Here is an 18,426-nt window from a genome sequence, read left to right on the forward strand (position 1 = left end):
GAAGTTCTCACAGACACCAAATGCAGCCATTTATACCGCCAACGAGTACACAAATTACTATGAAACAAATGGACTAACAAAGATATTGTAGGTGCCAGAGAGGAAGGACAAGCATCCTGGCTCGGGTAAAGGAAAGATTCATGCCTGGCCAGGAGGCCATAAAAAAAAGAGCAGGAGAGCCACAGGGTGCAGTTCATTCCCCCACATGACAGGTGGCAGTGTTCTTCAAGACCTGACAAGTTTAAGACACCCACAATCTGGAAATGCAACCCTGTTGGGATCTTTGGGGACTGCCCTGGTTTCTGCATGACTCCAAAATGCCCTGGACAACCTGGACAGGAGACTGGAAGCAGTTCTCGGGTCTAGTTTAAAAGAAAGATTGCTACCTCACTTTTAATTAAAATTATAACTTTACTTATAGCACCTTATCATACATTTACATGCCAACTCAAGGTGCTTTAAAAAGATCAACAATCAATAAAAACAATAAAGATATACATAGTTACTTGCATATTATCATTAATTAATGTTACGATAACTGTTAATAAATGTAATTATACTAAATAGAAAAACAACCTGGGCATTGATAGACAACATTTAAACACTAAAGTGCAAAACAAACCTTCACTCTTATCAGAAACAGGTTCAGATTGTTTTCTCTTTAAAAGTTTTAAACATAAAAATGGCAAGAGAACAACCAGATGTATTTTACATATACATATATATATATATATATACAATATATATCTGATACTTAGCTTAGAAATTGAGTCAGAGGCAGTGGGCAACACTCTTTTGGAGGAGAAAGGTGGATTTGTGAATGGGAAATTTTGCTGTGAATTGTATGTGAAAGTCATTGTCTTCTTCTTCTTTCGACTGCTCCTGTTAGGGGTCACCTCAGTGGATCATGTTCTTCCATATCTTTCTGTCCTCTGCATCTTGTTCTGTTATGTGGAAGGCATTGTATCTAATAAAAATCATTTATTTGAATCTGGAATTGTCCTGGGTGTTGCTGTGTCTGTGGTTTGAGGCTCAGTGGTGCCCTATATTGGTTATCGTATTAAAGAGCTATTACTGGAAAAAAAAACAACATGCTTTGGGAAAATGGGGTAGTAGAAAAGGTAGTTTTACAGAAAATGATAAATAAGTTCATTGAACAAAGTGACTTACGAAGAAAAAATTCAAGAGGTGGTTTAATGAAACATTCCAATTGGCTGAGTTAATAAGGTTTCCAATGCAAGCAGTAGCCCTTACCTCCATACTAAAGAAATGCTTTGAACTTTTAGTGGAAAACATTTTAATTACCCAGACTCTGCCTCAAGATAACCACCAATTTGTTTCCTGTGAAAAAAGCTGAAGTATAGAGGGCTCGCTGCTGGCCTTGTCAAATAATGTCTGCTTTATTAACAAGCCTTGTTTCTAAATTAGAGTATTACTTATGGGTTTTTCTTCAGTGTTCAACACTGTCCAGCCTCACATTGACAAACTGAATAACAATAACAATCCATACATCACATTATGTATTCACAAATTTCTTTTGATTAGTTTGCAGATACTTAAAACGTGTAATACTTATTCAAAGGGAACATGGAGGTCTTCAAGGGTCTGTTCTGCTTCATTTACTATTTACACTGTACACCAGTGACCTGAGACACAACAATGCCACTTGTTCCATTATCAAGTACACTGATGACACTGTGTTGATAGGATGCATACCTTGGGAGAATTAAAGCCCTTACTTAGTCAAGTGGACTATTTAGATAGATAGATAGATAGATAGATAGATAGATAGATAGATAGATAGATAGATAGATAGATAGATAGATAGATAGATAGATAGATAGATAGATAGATAGATAGATAGATAGATAGATAGATAGATAGATAGATAGATACTTTATTAATCCCAAGGGGAAATTCACATACTCCAGCAGCAGCATACTGATAAAGAACAATATTAAATTAAAGAGTGATAACAATGCTGATAACAATGCAGGTATACAGATTGACAATAACTGTGTATAATTTTAACGTTTACCCCCCCCGGGTGGAATTGAAGAGTCGCATAGTGTGGGGGAGGAACGATCTCCTCAGTCTGTCAGTGGAGCAGGACATTGACAGCAGTCTGTCGCTCAAGTTGCTCCTCTGTTTAATAAAGTCCCCAAGACACTGCATGAATTTTCCAGAAATTTTAAGGCTACATCCACACTAGTATGTTTTCATTTAAAAACGCTGTTTTTAAATGAAAGCAATCTTAGTCCATACTAACAGTTTCACATCTCTGATCACACTAAATTGCACATGACATAGACGTTTGTCTACACTGGTATGCGCTCATTGGTGGAAAAATCCTTGAAGGAGTGGTAATGATAGTGGCCACGGGATTTATTGCAAAACTGCAGTTACCACAAAATTTGTCCTTCGTGCATGTGTGCAGCATTTAAGTGCAGTTTAGATTCATACAAGTTAGCAACACAACAAAATTATGGAAAGCAACACTTCTATGCCCACAATATTGGACTATGGATTTCTTCCACAAAGGTTGACCAATCACACAATGAGATGTAATGAGCAGTCAGGGAAGGGACACATAATAAGCATGAATCAATCAGAGTGCAATTATATTGCTAAATCTGTGTTTTCAGAGGTATGCAGCTCTAGATAGTGTTTTCAACAGTCTATTCATCTCACTGGAGATGAATACTGGGGCAGAGTGGATGACAGGCAAAAACTGATGCTACCGCCTGTGATTTTAAATGAAAGCTTAGTAGTAAATTTACACTTTGTGTACAAAATCTTTTCGACTCTTTAGCAATCACAGTGTGCTCTTGTGACAGCCAGTTCTGTAGTTTGACATTTCCAGTGACTTGGTCAGACAAAAACTGTAACTTACCCTGACAAAATCAAAATCAAACAGGTATTTTTCATATATAAACTCCAACAATGGGGACACAGAGTCAGAATGGGCTTTGTTTAAAGACTTCATTGTGGAAGCAGTTGCAAAAAGCTGTGGCCTAAAGGCCATTGGTGTCTCTCAAGGTGGCATCCCAAGGACCCAATAATGGACACCAGATGTGAGGGATGTCATTAGGTTGAAAAGACTACCATGTATGGTTAGCATGGGAGAGTCCCGAAGCAGCAGAGAGGTAATGACAGGCCAAAAGGGCTGCAGCCTCTATGGTTAGGGAAGCAAAAACCCATGTGTGGGAGAAGTTCTGAGGGACCATCGACCATCAGAGACAGTAACAGTCGATCAGGTTCAAAGAGGTTCTGGCAAACCATCAGATGGCTTAGAAAGAGAAGGCTGGGCTGTTCTTAGCAACGGTGGAGAAGTGCTGACCCAGACTGAGGATGTAGTCTGGAAGTGGAAGGAACATGCTGAGGAGCTCCTGAATCAAATAACACTTCCTCTGTAGAGGAGAAAGCTGATGGGGTTAATGCCCATTTCCTTGCGGGATGCCACTGTGGTCATTAAGCAATTCCGCAGTGACAAGGCCTCAAAGGTGGATGCTGAAAAATGCTGAAGGCTCTGGACATTGTTGGCCTTTTCAATGTTGCATAGTCATTGGGAGCTGGCCTCTGGAGTGGCAGACCTAAGTGGTGGCCACCATTTTTAAAAATGTGGATTAGGAGGGTATGCTCCAACTATCATGGATCACACTGCCTACATTGAAGAGTAGAGGAAAGGTTTTTCCACAACATAAACAAGTTTTGTTGATGTATATATTTGCTTAACAGTTATCATTGGTGACACAAGTGCTGGACAGACTCAGACAAAGGACAGTTAGCAGTTTACATCAACCACAACTGGATTTGGACATCTACAGTGACAGTTTTTAATATTCCACTTGAAATTATCAATACTGTGTCTGACCTTCAAAGAAAGCTACAGAGAAGTGTTGCACAAGAGGACTTTGTTGCTTTTGTAAGGTAAAGGTGTGAGGATCGAGGTCATCCAAAATTTGTGTTTTCAGGTGAGCTGCTTGGATTCCTAATAGACATGCTACTTACAGTGTCCTGAATAGCAAATACTGTATATTAGGTGTTAGTGAGACAACCATCTTTAGACATATGAGGGAGATTGACTTGTCAACCAGGTCAACATGCAGCAGTGTGTCAGATGAAGAGCTGGATAGTTTAGTCACATCTATCAAAAGAAGACGACCAACTGCTGGATTTTGTATAGTTAAAGGATGTCTACAAAAAGAAGGACACAGAGTTCAGTGGAGTCGTGTCAAAGAAAGCATGCACAGATTTGATACTCCTGGAATCTTGGAAAGAGTGACCCAACTTGGCTACTTTGTCAGGAGAACATACTTTGTGCCAGGCCCACTGTCCGTGGCTCATATGGACACTAATCACAAACTGATAAGAGATTTAAAAATTATTTATCAAGACTATTTTATCATCTTATGCATTAGAGTTAATATTCGCTTAATTAATTAGTTAATATTAATTAATATTAGCTCCAGTAATAAAAACTGTCTTATTAATAAGTTAAAAACATTATCTGTTACCTTGTGTCTGTGAGTGTTTTTATTTTTTTCTCTCAACATTGTCATATTTAGGGGTATAGATGGATATTCCAGAAAGGTATGTTTCTGAACAATTTTGAGTTTTTATGATTAGTTACACTGATATTAAAGATTCACAGTAAGGATAATGAATTGTAAATTTAATTCAACATCTTAACCACAACTTAACATTGCTCACTTTTATAAAATCCCTAAATTAATGCAATTTAAAAGCAAATGTATGTTTTAAGCGGTGTTTAACAAATATATTTTAACATATTTGACCTATTTTGTTTGTGCATCTATATTTAGATCATGTAATTTGAACCAGCAACAAATAATCGCTCAAATACAGCCTTCTTGTTTTTTGTGGAGTTGGTACAAAACCATGGCTGGCCTTCACAGTAAAACACAAAAATTACATATTTCTTACATAAAATAATATTTTTTAAGTTTGATTTTATATTTTCTCTATATGCCACAGCAACTACAGTATGTGTATTTTCTACACTGTTTTAGTTTGAGAGGTGAAGAAGGTGTGGGGAAACCATGTTCACAGTAAAAAGTACAGGAAGGGGAAGCTTCATTGCTGGAGAAAGCGTGCATAAGCAAAGGTATGACATATCATAAATTAAGCAATTGCAATATTTTCTACACTGGCAAATAAAATACAAGTTTTCTTTTTAAGATAAAAAATTTTCAAACATTGCATTTATTTGTCATATACTCCTGACAAGCCTGGATTTCGATTTTCAAATTGATGCCCATTTGCCCTTCCATAATTGCTGTAGATTTCAAATTTCAGTTTTCTTCTAAGCATCTTTTTACAAAGTTTTTATACATTCACCTTTATAACATCTGAAATATAAGCAAAAATGTACTTCTAACTAGTGACAGAGAAATGCAAAATGGATGTTACTGCCTTTTATTAAAATTGAAATTACTGCATTAGTGAATAGCTTGTCAATTGTAGTTGTTATGCCTGAAGGTTTTGTCAAATTGTAGAATTGAATTTCTGTGGAAAGATGAATGGGTCAGTGTTATAGAGATAAGCCTTGAAGAAGGCTCCCCTTTGGATATATCAAATATGCATCACCTCTTTTCTGTGTACTACATTTTCATAAAAAGGCTGCCGAATGGTCAGCACACTTTCAGTCAAGGGTGGGAGAATCTTCCCTTGCACACCAAAGGAGTACTAACTCTAAACCAGTAGTGGGCTTTGGGGCATATGGAGACCCCTTCCAATGAGGATGAAGAAAATGTACAGGTAGTTGAAATTATTTTATTATAGTTATTAAACAGATTGAAAATATGGACTACATCTTATATTTTGATCAGAATATATTTTTTCTGGATATGTTTCCAACTTCTTTCAGAACCTGGACCTCTATGGAATCATTTGATTATGTGAACTTTCAGAAATTGAATATCCATTGACCCCAACTGTGATGGAAAGAATAGAAACTGCCATCAGTCTTACAGCACAGTCTGAATCTTTTGGATGAGACATTTATGTTGCAATGGTTCAATATGGAGAAAGTATTTTGTCATCTGAAGGGTTATGCTTGAATGCAATAAATGGAATCCTGATACTGTAAATCATGGTTACATTTAAATTTACTTGGAATTGTTTTATATAGTCACTGTAGCCATGAATTTACATCTCAGAATGATAGTGTATATATTTTGTAGAAAAACCTTGTAAATTTAATCACTTACCAACAACTTGTAAAGTTATTAAAGAACTTACGATATTTATAGTTGTAGGTCTGATCGATGTGGTTGTCTCAGACCCTGTCGAATGACTGTCCATAAAGTCAACTCCAGAATGTTCTTGAAATGCTCAAAGGTCTTTGCATGAGCCATTGGAAATATTATTGTGCTAGTACATGCACTCACAACTGGAAAACATACAATTTGATCTACATTACAGTTGTGAATGAGTTTAATAGTTATCTTGAACTCCTCTTTTTCTCATGGTAGAAGGGGTTTGTGACTTTGTTTGATTTTCCACTGCATAACCCTGGCAACAGTGATTTTTGCTTGGTTCTCATCCACATTCTTGTCTTCGTCTTAAATACATAAACAGAACAAAATGTGGTTAAATTTAGGGAAGATAGATACATACGAATAATACTTTAATAATAGTACACATACCACAATCCTCAATGTCCTTGCAAGTAATCCTGGAAGAAGTTCATAATGCTATACCTGACAGAACTCTTCTCTCTGAATAGAGTTTTGCGATTATCCATTTTGAAGGTAAAATTGATCTAAGAGAAAGAACTGTTCTGATGTTCTGTTTTTGTTAGAATACTGAAGAGTGTTTAGTTAAAAAAATAAAAGTATAACTTCTGTGTCATCAGAATGGACTGGAACAAATAGAGGAAGGCAGATGTCAGGATACTTTTCCATGAGAACCAACACATTGTAAGGCTGGAAGCCTTTTTCTGAGCTGATCCAGCATAGGAAGAACTCTCATGGTGTAATGTAGTACAATAACTCTGTACTTTCATCCTGATAAATACCTGATAATATGGTCCTTTTTTCCAGACACGGAGCTCCTGTGTATCCATAGTTTATAATCTCATCAGTCAGGTCTGTTATGCTGTCTGCAGTAGCATCATTAACCTACAACGACTAAAAATGAATAGTACATTGTTTCTAACAGCATTCTCCTTTTAACAAATAAGCAAAGGTTGTGTGTACATTTATAAATGTTCATTAATGTCACAAGTGGAGTTTCTACCTTTGAAATAAGCAAAGATAACTTCATATCTAAAAGGTCACTGGTAGAGACCTGTAAGTGTTTAGCATCACCAGAGCACATGCACTGACAGCACCACTCATGAAGAAAGTAAAGTGGAGGACCACCTTCAGTCAGACTCACTGACATTATTTCTCCAGCAACCCAGAAAACTGACAAAAAATGTTCCACTCAAATGAAAAGTTATCCCACAGCAGTGGTACAACATGAACATATATAGCTGTTCAGGAACTCTGTATACATTTATAAAATGTACCTAAAATACTTCTGATCGAAGCTGTTCAAACAGTAAACATGGCTTTTCCCCCTTTTCCATCACCATCACAGACAAACAGCCTTCTTTCAATTTCCAAAAGCATTTCTGGTACGGTTGGAAATTAAATTGGTTAAAATATACTTATAAATAAACCAATATAATTTAAAAATTTACTCCAGCAGTAATACTGGAAAAGTAAAGTGTATTTATATCTGTTAAGAAGTCTCAATGCCTGCTCCCCCAAAAAAGTGAGTTTTAGTTTACTTTTTGGGGAAGCTTTCTTTTGCCGTTGCCATTGCTGCATGCCTCATTGGAAGTTGTCATGCCGAGACACACACACACACACAGAAAATGTGTCTAGATCATCAGCCTGGGAACTGGTGCAATTTAAAATGTCTTCACAGTTTCAAATGAAGAAAAAACTTAACATAGCATTAGGCAGAGTTGTGACTCTGAGGCTAGGGATCTGCACTGGCAATTGGAAGTTTGTCGGTTCGAGTCCCGTAAAAGCCCAAAAAGACAAAGTCTGACGCATGAATTTCAATAGTGTCTCTGGTAAATAAAATAAAGGTTAAAATGTACTCTGCACCCAAATGTATTCTAGTGTCTGCATTAATTCACAATTTGTCATTCACTGTACCAAATGTGATATAATACGGATAGAAACTTTACTAAAATTATACTTTCTAGAAATTATCCAACTGAGAATTACAACTTGTAGTTTAGTTAATATCTTACACTGTCTGTTGCGTCTCCATCAGACAGACATACCACCTCTTCTGGAGTCTCATCTTCAGAGATGTCTTACCATATTACATGAGAACAGTAGAATGAATGATTATCAATCCAATACCACTTTGAATAAAATTAATTTTCCTAAATATTTCAAGTTATTCCACTACACTCTGATACTGGGATCTGGCAGTTTAGCAATGCTTTAAATATAATAAATATTAACATCTCAGGTTTTTGTGTTGTTTAAAAAAAGGAATATGTTACCTCCTCATAGTTCATGTTTTCCTCTTTACGGTTTTTAATGTGTTCTGGGAAAGTCTGAAGAAGAAACATTATTTTGCAAGTGGCACATTGTTCCTTGGGCATGTTTTCAAATTCCACAGCATGTGGTGGTAATGGAGAGCTTTCCATATTTTCCTGAGGAGGTGCAATGTATATACTGTAATACTCTTCCTGTTTGAGCTCACAGCTTTTAACTGCTGCCCTAAGTAGCCATCTGGGGTAATAATGAATTATTTGCTCTGTCAAATAGGAAATAAATAAGAGGAAATTATAAAAAGACAGTAAACGTTATTTTCAAAAGCCTAGAACATTGACAAAAAATACACATTGACATACCTGAGTTTTCTTGAGTAGCCAGCCACCAGAAACATTTGCTAGCTTTGGCAATGCACCTGTTATTACTACAGATATCTTTGACAATAGATAAAATTTGAAAGTGGCTTAAACAATGTAACAAGTAAACAATTTTCATGTTCAAAATAAAATATTAAATCATCCTGAATTCATCTGATTCAGTTGAGCCAAGACATACAGTTGTTCAAACAGGATCAGTGATATATCAATAGAATTCACACACACATGAATTTATTTTATCTGCATGTGTGTGAAACATTTCCCAAGGCCTGGCATCATTAAATGGAGCTCTGTATGTACCTTAGGAGATATGTCATATTTCTGGTCCAGTAAAAAAAAGTTGATGGTGCAGCTTTTGGCTGGACATTTACTCGTATATGGAGCATACCGCTTTTCTCTCTTTACTTCCTTCCTGAATAATGCAGGGAAGGACCTACAAATGATCATTTTGAACAGTGAAAATAGTTAGAATCCAAATACTACAACATAATGCACATCCCTGGTAAATAATAAGAGCATATTACCTAGCCATTTCCTGACACACTGAACTGGAAGAATGGGATGGCACTACCACTCTCTGCAACTACTTAGCTGAACCCTACTCAGTGCAGCAGTAGAAACAGTCCCTGGGTACCCAACATGGGTTCTCAGCATGTTTACTAAATTTTGTGTTGTGTAAATAATTTCTGCTAAATGAATTGACAATCAAAAATAAAGATTAGTTAAAAAAAGTAAATGCATACAACAGAACATAAAAATATGTCATAGACATCCCAGACAAAATATACATTTCTGCAATGACAAAATGCACAATGAGTGCTTTTACTGATCAGCATGCAATTATCTAGATCATTCATATTCATAACTATTTACTCAGTTCAAATTCAATGTAAGTCGGTAAGAAACAAAAAAAAAAAATTAAATGAAGAATATTATGAGAATGTAAAAAATAAATAAATACATAAATAAATATATATAAATATATGCCTAATGGTATTAGGAAATATTTTACTGAATTAGTTTACTGACATCAACTATTAATCATTAAAGCAGCTACATAGCTTTGCATAATAAATAATAACCAACTATTATTATTTTAAATAAAATATAACAAACCTTAACTTTTTACCTTCTGTAAACCAAATCAAAATGTTGTGCAACAAGTAAACTCATACAAAATACCTCGGTATGTTAAGTTTGTTTCCCAGCATTCCACCTTTGTGCACATGCGTAATAACAAAAATCGATTGTTTCTTCCTCGATAGAGAATGCCTTGTGCATCAAATGACGTATTTTTGACAGTTTGTTCATGCTTGAGAACTGTACTCGTAATTTTCATGAGCAGGCATAATTATTAGAAGCCCAAGGTTGATTCACACGTGCGAAATGAAAATTTGTAGTAAATTATTACAAGTTATTTTTGACAGCTTGTTCACACTTGAGAAAAGTACTCGTAATTTTTCGAAGCAAATGTAACTTTTCAAGTGCAAGTGAAATGTAAATTTGTTGCAAATTATTACAAGTTATTTTTCACAGTGATCTTATCTTACTCAATATTTTTCTCCTATCCTGTTTGTGATTTTCATAGACAGGATATTAAAGCACAGCTAGGGAGAGGAGGGGAGAGGAGGGAAGGATTGGGGGTCCAGTTCATTGGCTTTACAATTCCATGTCTGCTTTTTGCAGACAGTGTGATCATAATGGCTTCATTGGACTGCAAACTGCAAAATGCATTTGGAAGATTTGTGACCGAGTATGAAATGGCAGGAATGTGGATCAGCACCTCCAAATTTGAGGACTCGGTCCTCAGTAGGAAAAAGGTGGACTGTCCTCTCCAAACGGGAGGTGAGTTACTGTCTCAGTTGGTGGAGTTTAAGCGTCTTGCTTTTGAGTGATGGGATAAGGGATGATGAGACTGACAGATGGATTGGGGTGGCAAGCACAGCATAGTGGTGAAGAAGGAGCTGAATCAGAAGGCACTGGAGCTCTCAGTTTATCAGTCAATATACATCCCTACTTTCATCTATGATCATGAGTTTTGCATAATGGCTAAAATAATGACATTGCAGGAAAAAGATTGAAATTAGCTTTTTCCACAATGTGGTTCGGGTATCTGAAAAGGAATGCCGCCCTGTGGATGCCTAAGCTGATGTCAGCAAACTAAGGGATAGTTTGGGACACTACATTTTACTGGAAGTGTGTAGATTCTGGTGGCCCACTGAACAGGTTACATACACTAAGATACTTCTGTATAAATAGATGTGATCGATCTATGCACCATGATTCAGACAAATAGTCCACATGGATGACATGTTCAAATAGACAAATACCACAATAATAGTTTATACATGCAGTGTAAACTAATTTTATACACCCATTGATTTAATTCCTAACGTAATTATTACAATAAAACAATACTGAAGTAAAAGCAAACTATACCTGCCACAGCAGGCATGATGACATGACTCCCGTAAATTGTTCCTCCTTACAAGTCCTGATTCTTCAGCACAGTGATCCTGACTGTAAAGTGTAATTCTAAATCCAAATAAATGCAATGTAAAGTAAGACTGCACATGCTGGAATGGCAAAATATTAGTTCTATCTTTAAACTGTCAAAAATTGTAATATCAGATTTTTTTTCTGCATGTTGGTTGATCACTTTCTCAGTGTTGGGAGAATGAAATAATTAAAATGCTAATTTAAATGCCTGTCATATTTATTAAGCAACAAAATGAATTCCAGATGGTACCATGGCCTGCTGTATTATCATTGTACATATAGGCAGTCTCCTGTGTTCATATTGTAGGTAAAAGCAAAGCAATTCCGATGGTTGGTTCATATCCGATTTTTGTTTGATAGCTCAGATTTATTTTGCAAGTTAAATTTGACATGAATGTGTACAATGATCAATTATGAATGTGCATTGCATGTGCAAAAATGAACAAAAACATTAATTTCTTTTATGTAACATAATAATTGAATTTTTTTAAAAAAAAAATAGTCCAGCATATAACTCCTCTTGCAGATATTTGGTATTGATGATGATGGAGAAAAAAAGTCTGACACATCTGGACGAAGTTGTGATCAGTTAAAAGATTCAGTGCCTCACTCTTCTTTCATTACCCTGCTCTGAATTACTTTCAGAATCCTCACAGTCTGCACTTGGCCCCTGCTGTTCATCAAATGTTCTGCTCCCACTATGTGATATTAGCACTGGCCGACATATACGCTGATGAAGATGTTGAGGCGCATAGGCTGGATATTTTTGCACATCTTGAATCATCAAAATGTAGATTTTTTTTACAATTTCTTGATGCGTTGATTTCTGACTCACTTTTCACTGTCAGACATCTGAAGTTTTAAGCTTAAAGGAATGTGGCATAATAGTCCTACAAAGCCATGTACTTGTAATCTTCAAAAGTATATATAATTTAATACATAAATGTTATATTTTTTAATAATTTAGAGATACACTTTGTTGTTTAAATGACTATTTTATACTCATTTTTTATGATGCAGTGCAACACCCCACGGCATCTGGTGTCCCACCCTTGGCTACCAAATTACACAGAGTGCTTCATCTTTTTATTTCCATGTAGATGGAAGTTTGGTGATGGGGTCAAAAATTCACTATGGAGTTAAGTTCAGATTCTGATTCTAAAATGTTGAAAATGATGAGAAAAAGATAATCTTAGCATGGTATCTGTACAGTATGTGTGTGAGTGTCTGTGGAAACCAATGTGCAACAAAAACATCTGAAAAAATTGACCAATCTTTTCCAAACAAGTGCCATCCTGTTGATCTTGTCGTGGGCTCCACACCCTTTTTGGTCCAGTTTGATCCTGTACTTATCTGCATATTCTTCAAAAATTGTTTGAACTATACCCCATAATAACCGCCATAAAAATTGTTTATTTAAATGCAACTTCTTTCCATCTGCTCTGTTACGTCATTGGACCAGGTCTATTGATTACCAAAATTTTTGCATGAGTAGTTTTTGTGATACACAATTTATTCAAATATAAATGTATGCATAAGTATGTGCACACACACACTCATCCACTCAAAGAAATGTGTAAGTAAAGAAAGCTGACAGCTTGTAAAGAGAAGTATATGAAAACATATATAAAAGTAAAGAATTATTATTATCATTATTATTATATACAGTATATATAATATTATTATATTATACAATAATATATAACTCCTAGATCTATAAAAATGAACACACACACATATACAACAGATCAGTAAAGGTCACTGTACACAGACCGCCCCACACTTATCTATCTGTGCAGCTTGCTTACTTCATTTGATCCAATGTGTTCAGTTTTATATTAAATTTTATTTTAACCTGATTCAATTTACTGTTCATTTTACTCTACATTTATTTGTGCACATAATGATATATTATACAGGTACTTGATTGTATATCAGTGTACAGTACAATCTGTCGTATTATATTGTAAAATCTCGCGTATGAGTGATTTTCTTGTGGCATCATTAAAGTGTAATTTACATGGAAATGCTTTAGAGACCATTCCACATCGATTTTTAAATCCTGGATGACAGTCATAATAAAGATTCACACAGACAATCCCAGGAATTGCTTTCTACCTAAATGCCATACAGCTTTTTAACAAAAAACATCACAGGTAGGAAAGTATTATGGGTATTAAGGCTGTTTTCATAAGTATGGTGGATATGTCTACATAAAACCACTGTCAGTTGTTAATAAGCATTTATCAAATGATTATTTAAAATAATTTACATGTTTTTGCATGGGCGGCACAGTGGCGCAGTGGGTAGCACTGCTGCCTCGCAGTTGGGAGACCTGGGGACCTGGGTTCGCTTCCCGGGTCCTACCTGCGTGGAGTTTGCATGTTCTCCCCGTGTCTGCGTGGGTTTCCTCCGGGCGCTCCGGTTTCCTCCCACAGTCCATTATGTTAAAGAGCAAACCAACAGGTGTCGTCAGCAAAAATAATCAGAAGGACTTCAAGGTGTGCATGACAGACCACAGGGGTCCACACCCTAATGGGTTATGAAGGGTAAAAATTATTCCTTTTCAAAAAATCTTTAAAAAATGGGAATCAGAAATATATGCATGCTGAGTGTTATTTTATAGCATTTTGAGGGTGCTAATCATGAAGATGATAAAATTTTTGATATCTGATTTTTTATTATTGGTCCTGGTCCTCTACGAACCACTCCCAGAAGGTTAAAAGTGACACATTTTAAATGTAAGCATGTGGACTATCATTTTAGACTATTCAAGTTCAGTGATTACAAATATAATGTTATTTTTGATGCTTTACTTTGGATCTAGCCCTCTATGGACCTCCATCAGAGGGTGAAAAACGACACATTTCTATTTTAATCAAGAATATTTAGAATATGGGCGGCACGGTGGCGCAGTGGGTAGCGCTGCTGCCTCGCAGTTGGGAGATCTGGGGACCTGGGTTCGCTTCCCGGGTCCTCCCTGCGTGGAGTTTGCATGTTCTCCCCGTGTCTGTGTGGGTTTCCTCCGGGCGCTCCGCTTTCCTCCCACAGTCCAAAGACATGCCGGTTAGGTGGATTGGCGATTCTAAATTGGCCCTAGTGTGTGCTTGGTGTGTGGGTGTGTTTGTGTGTGTCCTGCGGTGGGTTGGCACCCTGCCCGGGATTGGTTCCTGCCTTGTGCCCTGTGTTGGCTGGGATTGGCTCCAGCAGACCCCCGTGACCCTGTGTTCGGATTCAGCGGGTTGGAAAATGGATGGATGGATGTTTTTGCATTGTAATTGACATGTAGTCACTTTGGGCATTTTGCTGTTATCCCCGTGGATGTTGCTGATCAAATAAATTTCATGTTTACTAATAAAAAATGACTAAATAAAAATTCTTAACCTATTTTCTCATCTCTGATGTTAACAAAGGCTACATTGTGAATTTCCCCTTAGGATTAATAAAGTATCTATCTATCTATCTATCTATCTATCTATCTATCTATCTATCTATCTATCTATCTATCTATCTATCTATCTATCTATCTATCTATCTATCTATCTATCTATCACCTTTATTTGGTTTCTTAACAAAAAAAAAATTGAATGTACAGTATAGATCTTCACAAAACTCAAAACAATTACACCAAACCAGCAAGAAGAAGAAACAGTCTGTGAAACGGACTGGTGAAGCTGATACTGTGTAGTCCCATGTAAATGGAGCCCAGAAAGCCCCACTTGTTACTGATCTGTCCACAGAGACATCTTTCAGACGAAGGATTTAATAAAATAAATTAACAAGGGTTGAAGAATCACACGTCTCTCTATTATAACAGAAAATCTTGAGATGAGACGAGACTTTTGTCAAGAGATTTTTTCAAGTCCCACCCTCCTCTCAACCATTTCCGGTTAACGGCCCACGCCCATGGTCCTCTCACCTCTCAATCGTGTGAATGCTTTTCTCAGACACAGTTCCTGTGCTCTCAGCTCTTATAAATTTGTACATTTTCCTCACTTTAAGTTCCCAATAAAAGAAGACTTATTATGTCCAAATCATATTGAAGAATATCATCCTGAAAGGTTATCAACAGAAGAAATGAGTACACGGGCAATCCTAGTAACAAGAAACAAGAAACAGAAGTCAAAAAAATTAAAACAAAAACTGTTGATCAGTTACATGGCAAATTGGTTAAATGCATATCAATAGACTATGCTCAAATAGTTGGTAGTGATGGTGTGGAAAATGAAAACATCAGCTTACAATATTCCATAGAATATCTACAACCATTAACACCGTCTGACCGAATTACTGTTGAAAGAAGGATGTATCGTAATGTTATTGCGTAATTTATTTATTTATTTATTTTTAATTAATTTTTATTGTAATCATTCCATACAAATAGATCAATTTCTAACCAAACAAAATTTAAGACAAATCAATCCCCACCCCTGAGAAGGAGAGCTTAGCTAAAGGAGAATTGCTTAGGGTTTTTAATAAGACAACAATAAGCAAAAGAAAGGGAGAAATAAATATATATGTAAATAAGAGATGGGGTAGGGTATTAAATGCGGTAATAGTTATTTCCCTTATTCTAAAATAATATTGATCAGATCCTGCCAGGTTTTGAAAAAAATTTATACAGATCCTCTAACTGAGAATTTGATTTTTTCCAATTTCAAATAATATAAAACATCGATTTCCCACTGACTTATCAGAGGAGAGTTAGGATTCTTCCAATTTAACAGAATAAGTCTGCGTGCCAATATTGTAGTGAATGCAATCACCGTTTGCTTGTCCTTCTCCACTTCAAGTCCGTCTGGAAGAACACCGAACACAGCTGTTAATGGGTTAGGAGGGATTGTGAACCCAAGGCTGTCTGAAAGGCACTTAAAAATTTTTTGTCCAAAATGATGTTAATTTGGTGCAGGCCCAGAACATGTGACCCAGTGAGGCAGGAGCTTGGTTGCAGCGTTCGCAGGTTGGATCTTGCCCTGGAAACGTTTTGGACAGTTTTAAGCGAGACAGATGAGCTCGATACATAATTTTTAGTTGAATAATTCTATGCTTTGCGCATATGGAGCTCGAGTGAATTCTCTGCTTTGCTACCTTCCACTCCTTTTCTGATATATTGATTAAGAGATCTTCTTCCCAATGTCCTCTTGGATCTTTGAAAGGTAGGGACTCTAATACTGTAGGATTTTATATAATGCGGAAATGGTGTTTAATTCCTCGAAATTGAGCAGTATTTTTTCCAGCATTGTGGAGGGTGCAAGGTGGGGGAAATCGGGCAATTTCTGTTTAACAAAATTTCTAATTTGAAGATAGTGAAAGAAATGTGTAGCTGGGAGGTTGAATTTTGAACGTAATTGTTCAAAAGATGTAAATATGTTGTCTATATAAAGATCTCTGAGCATTTTAATCCCAAAACTTTTCCAGGTATTAAAAACTGGATATGTTTGCGATGGTTGAAAGAGGTGGTTCTCTTGCAGAGGTGTCACGGATAAAAGATTTTCCATCTTAAAATGCTTTCTAATTTGGTTCCATATTCTAAGTGAGTAAAGCACAATTGGGTTATAAGTATATTTGCAATAACTTGCATTTATTGGAGAGCAGAGCAGGGAGTATAAAGAAGTACTACAGGATTTTACTTCCATTGTGGACCAAGCCTGTGTATGTTCATTTATTTGTGTCCAGGTTTTCATGGCTTGTATGTTTGCTTCCCAGTAATAAAACTGAAAATTACGTAAAGTCATGCCACCTTCTGCCTGAGGTCTTTGTAGGGTTGCTCTTCGGATACGTGGGTGTTTTGAGTTCCAAATGAAAGAGGTTATTGTTGAATCTAACTGTTTAAAAAATGATTTATTAACATATATTGGAATGGTTTGAAATAAAAAAAGAAGTTTAGAAGGATAGTCATCTTAACAATGTTAATTCTTCCGGCTAGAGTGAGATGAAGGGTTGACTATCTATGCATGTCTTGCTTAATTTTTTCCATACAGACGGCAGAATTTTGTTGATAAAGAGCTTTATGTTTACTTGTGATATTTACCCCCAGGTATTTAAACTGATCTGCTATGGTAAAAGGTAGGGTGTCCAATCTAATTTTATATGCTTGTGAATTCACTGGAAAGAGTATACTTTTATTCAGATTAATTTTAAGACCAGATATCTTTTGAAATTCTGTTAGTGCTGTTAGAACTGCAGGGACGGTGTTTTCTGGGTCTGATATATACAAAACCATATCATCTGCATATAGAGAAATTTTCTGTTCCAGTCCTTCTCTGACAATCCCCTTTATCTGATAAGAATTTCGGCAGTGAACCGCCAGTGGTTCAATAGCGATTGCAAACAGCAGTGGCGACAAGGGACATCCTTGTCTAGTGCCATGTTCTAGCTTAAAGTAGTCTGAGCAAATGTTATTAATACAAACTGAAGCTTCTGGATTGGTATACAGTAGTTTGATCCATGCACAAATATTCGGGCCAAACCCAAATTTCTCCAATGCAGTGAAAAGGTAGTTCCACTCAATCATATCAAATGCTTTTTCTGTGTCTAATGATAGTAATATCTCTGGGGTGTTTGATTTTGCTGGTGAATATATGACATTAAACAAGCGTCGGAGATTGGAGGATAGATGTCGGCCTTTAATAAATCCAGTTTGATCCTGTAATATTACCGAGGGCAGCACTTTCTCCATCCTTCTAGCTAGAATTTTTGAGAGTATCTTAAGATCATTATTCAGGAGTGAAATTGGTCTGTATGATGCACATTGTAACAAGTCCTTATTTTGTTTAGGAAAGACGGTGATTAATGCTTGTCGAAATGTTTGAGGTAGTATTTGGTTGTCTCTAGCTTCTGTAAATGTTGCAAATAAGAGGGGAGCTAGCTGAGTGGAGAATTTCTTATAAAATTCTACGGGGTAACCATCAGGGCCTGCTGATTTCCCGCTTTGTAGTGCCTTTATAGCATCTAGTAATTCTGTTAGCGTTAGAGGTTTATTCAGTTCCTCAGCACTTAAATCATCTATTTGTGGTGTC

This window comes from Erpetoichthys calabaricus, chromosome 2 (assembly GCF_900747795.2).
Source record: "Erpetoichthys calabaricus chromosome 2, fErpCal1.3, whole genome shotgun sequence".
NCBI classification, from domain to species: domain Eukaryota; kingdom Metazoa; phylum Chordata; class Cladistia; order Polypteriformes; family Polypteridae; genus Erpetoichthys; species Erpetoichthys calabaricus.